This window comes from Myotis davidii, unplaced genomic scaffold (assembly GCF_000327345.1).
Source record: "Myotis davidii unplaced genomic scaffold, ASM32734v1 scaffold191, whole genome shotgun sequence".
NCBI lineage: Eukaryota > Metazoa > Chordata > Mammalia > Chiroptera > Vespertilionidae > Myotis > Myotis davidii.
In genome coordinates, this window is record NW_006282664.1 from 45,994 (window position 1) to 51,302 (window position 5,309).

General features: G+C 39.2%; 1 long non-coding RNA gene across 1 annotated transcript in view; it reads left to right on the forward strand.

Annotated features, from left to right (window-relative positions):
• The first annotated feature begins 484 nt into the window (after positions 1 to 484).
• The window catches only part of LOC107182300, a 17,954-nt gene continuing 13,129 nt past the window's right edge, over positions 485 to 5,309 (forward strand). Inside the window, exon 1 of the long non-coding RNA XR_001513021.1 lies at positions 485 to 564. This is a non-coding gene — a long non-coding RNA (uncharacterized LOC107182300). The remainder of the gene's footprint in view (positions 565 to 5,309) is intronic.

Genomic DNA, 5,309 nt, shown 5'->3' on the forward strand with positions numbered 1-5,309 from the left:
GAAATTATCTCTGTGTCTTTCAGTGTTCTCATTTGTAAAATGGGGAAAATAATAATATATCCCTAATGGTCTCATAGTTGAGGGACATTGCTTTGTACACACCTCATGCTTGAAAGGCAGCATGAGTAGTACATAGAAGTATGAGTTTGGGAGCCTACTACTGGGATTTAATCCAGGATCCTCCACTTGTTAGCTCTGTGACCTTAAGCAAGTCACTCAACCTCTCAGTGCCTCATTTTTCTCACTTGTGGGAAAAAAAAAGTGAGAGAAGATCAAAATAGTATCTACTTCACAAGTTGTTGGACATAAAATGGAGGATTAACTGAGTCAAACTTTTTTTCCAGTTTTATTAAGATATGATTGACATATAACATCATATTATAAGTTGAAGGGTATACAATGTGATGATGTGACATATGTATATATTGCAAAGTGATTAATACAACAAAATTAGATAACATTTATTACCTCATATAGTTACTTTTTTCTTGTGATGAGAACTTTTAAGATTTACTTTTTCAGCAACTTCCAAATATACAACACAGTATTGTTAAGTATAGTCAAGTTATACAGTACATCCCTTGAACTTATTTGTGTTATAACTGGAAGTTTGTACCTTTTTACCACCTTCTTGTAATTCCTCCACGCCTCACACCTCCACCTCTGGCAACAACTTACTAGTATCTGATCTCTGTTTCTAGTGTATGAATTTTTAAAAATATTCTACATATAAATAAATTCATATAGCATTTATCTTTCACTTAGCATAATACCCTCAAGTTCCATTCTGTAGCAAATGGCAGAACTTCCTGCTTTTTACAGATGAATAAAATATGTGTGTGTGTCTTTGTATGTGTGTATCACAAATTCTTAATCCATTTATTTATCAACTAGTGTCCCGGTGCATGGATTCGTGCACATTGAAAGAAAATTAATTAGAAGGAATATTTTAATATCACTATTTGCCCTTTTTCTGTAATAGAAGAGTCAACTAAATTCACAACCGATAATGACAGATCAAAACACATGCCTGTGATTGGTGCCAGTGAGAGATTTATATGTATCACGCATGCTCGAGTCCTCTTAGCCTTTACAGATATACAATAAACTTGCTTAATTAGACCTGCTTTCTGATGTAGCTAAACTTTTTCCAGCCCCAAGTAATTGTCAGAAACACAGAAGTAAATATCAACATGAAGCAGATTATTATTGTAGATCACGCAGGGAGCAAAAAGGGTAAAATACTTAACTGTAGCAGTGTTTGACTATATTCTGCACAGTGAAAAAACCTAAAGACATTTTCAAGGTCCACCATTTCTTACTTCTTTTCAGTCGGGTCAAGTTTCTAAACTTTCTGAATCTCTGTATTCTGGCTAATGAAAAGAGAAAAGGATTCTACTGAGTGTCCTATATACCTACTCCAGGACTTCTGTGAGGATCAGATGAGATGAGGCATGGGAAAACGCTTCACAAACATTTGGTTGAACTGTAAAAGTTTGCACCTGACTATAAAGCAAGTCACGTTCCTGGGCTGAAGAAACTCCAAGGAACCTAGTCACTAGGGAGAGGAAGCTGGATGTTAGTAAGAGACGTCATTACCCAGCACCCACAGTGACCATTTCTGGGCTGGACTGGGCTGGGCTGTGGGCTACATTTTTCACCATGGGGTCTTGCAGCATTGGCTGTGATTTGGTGAGTTGTCGCTCCAGAGTGGTGGCAGGGCCTGTGTCCCACTGGGAGGAAGCTAAGTGTTGGTTTGTTGGCGTCAAGTCCGTGATGCCGTTTATTTATTAGTTTGTAATTTTATTTGTTTTTATTTACTTATTTATTTTTTAATATTTTATTGATGTTTTACAGAGAAGAAGGGAGAGGGATAGAGAGCCAGAAACAACGATGAGAGAGAGAGATCAGCTGCATCCTGCACGCCCCCCACTGGGGATGTGCCCGCAACCAAGGTACATGCCCTTGACCAGAATCGAACCTGGGACCCTTCAGTCCGCAGGCTGACGCTCTAGCCCAGGGGTGGGCAAACTTTTTGACTCGAGGGCCACAATGGGTTCTTAATCTGGACCGGAGGGCCGGAACAAAAGCATGGATGGAGTGTTTGTGTGAACTAATATAAATTCAAAGTAAACATCATTACATAAAAGGGTACAGTCTTTTTTTTAGTTTTATTCATTTCAAATGGGCCGGATCTGGCCCGAGGGCCGTAGTTTGCCCAACGCTGCCACTGAGCCAAAACGGTTTGGCTATTTTATTTGTTTTTAAAATATATTTTATTGATTTTTTACAGAGAGGAAGGAAGAGGGATAGAGAGTTAGAAACATCGATCAGCTACCTCCTGCATACCTCCTACTGGGGATGTGCCCGCAACAAAGGTACATGCCCTTGACCAGAATCAAACTTGGCACTCTTCAGTCTGCAGGCCAAAGCTCTATCCACCAAGCCAAACTGGTTAGGGCGATGCTGTTTACGGCCAGTGAGCATCATGGCAGCTTCTGCGTTGAGCACCTGCCCCTTGGTGGTTATTGTGCATCATAGGTACTGGTCGGAGGGAAGGACAGACACTTAGCCATATATATATGGATGGACACAAGTTGTTTCCATGTCTTGGCTATTGTGAATAATGCTGCAATGAGCAGGGGGGTGCATATGTTTCTTGGGACAGTGATTTTGTTTCTTTTGGATAAATACCGAGAACGAGAATTGCTAGATCATATGGTGGTTCCACTTTTAATTTCTTTGAGGAACTATATTGTTTTCCACAGTGGTTGCACCAATTTACATTTCCACCAACAGTGCACAAAGGTTTCCTTTTCTTCACATCTTCGCCAGCTTCTGTTATTTATTTTCTTTTTGACGATAGCCATTCTAACAGGCATGAGGTGATATCTCACTGTGGTTGAGCCAGAACTCCTCCGCAGGCCCTGGCACATAGATGCTCAATGAATATTAGCTGTTATTGCTACTATTTATTCTTAAAATGACCATATGATGTACGACCCACATTGGGACACCTTTGAGAGCTGAAAGGGATACCATGAATAATTATGCAGGAACAATAGAAGTTAACAGGACTGCCTACGAAAAACAGAAATGTAAGGTCACTTTTACTGATCCAGAAATGAAGAGCCCTGACCTGGCGTGACCTTGGGATTATTAGGCTCTTTCTAAGTAGTGAGTATATCCCCTTTGCCTTTCTCCCTGCCTTTGATGCACTAAGAAGGGAGCTGTCTTCTGAGGTGGATTCTAAGATTCTTTCAGCTATCTTACTTCCCAGCAGTTTAGTGTTTACTGCTACCTCAGGACCTCCTCCTCCAGGGCTTCAGTAATTGGCTGCGTGCTCTACATCCTTTTTATAAATGAAGTTAGAAAATAAACTCAGAACCAAACCCCAAATCAGTTTATTGCTACACATCTTTTTCTCTCTTCAAATAAAGCTTTCAAGCAAAAAAAGTGGAAAGGACAAAAATAATAAAACTTACATTTACAGTGTCTGTCTCCATCTGTCTTGCCCAGGACAGTATGCCCTGGCTTCCTCAGATGGGTCACCAGTGAACAAACGGTAGAACATAAAGAGAAGACAGCATGTGGGCACAGGCTCCATGGGGAGCTTTCTCTGAGCTCTGTAACACTATTTCATCTCTTTAAGGGTGAAGGAATTGGTAGGGTTCGTTGGACTCATACACAGGAAAAAACTCTAGTGTATCTAAAGGTTTATTTACCCTCCCCTGGCTTTGGGCAGTATCTAAGTCATATCAAATTAACTTTGAAGCAATAAGATAGGAATGTTCCCCCCAAACGACTTCAAAACACTCCCGTGTTTAACTTCAGCAAACAAAGAAAAACAAGGCAGTGCAACTATCAGATAATTCTTCTATGAGCTAATAACAGAAATTAATTTTGATTTAGTTCATTCACATTTTAACAAATTGGGAAGCCATGCTCAATGCTGCTAAGTTCTAGGGAAGTGGCACCTGTTCTGAGGTGTTCCCAGATTTCAACACAACAGGGTGGTGAGCTTAGGCAGAGGGCTGAGTTAAGCACTGAGGTTTCTAAAGTGGGCCCAGTGCCCAGCTGATTTTTACTTTGGGGTCTTTGCCATGCAGAGGTCTTTGCATTGGGTGTCCTGTATCTCATGTGCCTTCATTTTCCTTTGCTTTTTCTTCTAGTTTAGGAGAGTAAAGTTACCATTCATCTTATGAATCTTGTTCAAGATTTACCTCCTCTGTGAAATCTTAACCCTCAAAAGAGGAAATTAGACATGTCCCAATTGATCTTCGACTTCACCTCTATGATAACATATTTCATGATTGATGGCCAATGCTGGCTTATATTTCACTTCTGTATTCGTCTTTGAAGTTTGTGGAAAAGGGACTGATTCACCAGTGTCCAGGGAATTACAAGATCCTAGTATAAACCCCTCAGAACTTTCTCTAATTTTAACAGAACTTCCCTTCTGAACTTCAGAATTAAATTTGATGCTAGAAATTGTGGTGAATCCATTTATATTTTCTTAGATCTGCCCAGATTATAATGAGGTGGGTTAGAGATGCCTAGAACCTGGCTTGCATGCATTAGATTAATAAATTTATCCAGTTACAAAGAACTTCTTGGTCTATTGGGTGGCATATTCTTTGGTCCTCTTTATGTTTTTCAAGGTAGTAACTGAGTGCTATCTGCATTAGAATTGTCTAGACAGGTTTTTACAGTTGTAGGATTTTCTGCCTTATCCCAGAACAGACGAATCAGAAAACAACCAGAAATAAGCCCTGGAATTTGGCATTTTATCAAGATCCTCAGGAAATTCTTATACGAATAATACTTGAGAACCAATGCATTATATGGTAATTTTCTCATATATAAATACACTGAATGACAGCAATATGAATCTTTTTTCTAAATTTTTAATCATTTAAACTTAATGTATATGCATAAATAAGAAATTTTTTCATTTTAATTGTTTTAAAGTTCAACAAGAAGGTAGCAGGCTTATGAAACTTCTTATTTACTTAATATGAATATACTGCATTTTATACTTGTTATTGTGGGTAGCTATCATCGATTTATTTTCAATGTGTTATTACATTGTGTCATTTGAGTATATTAAATTTTAACTTCATTCTTTTTCCAATAGGCATTTTTAATATTTATAGTTTTATTCTATTACTAGAGGCCCGGTGCACAAAAATTTGTGCACTCAGAGCGGAGAGGGGAGTCCCTCAGCCCGACCTGTGCCCTCTCGCAGTCTGGGACCCCTCAGGGGATGACTTAGGCCAGCTCCCTGGGGGATTGGGCCTAAGATAGCA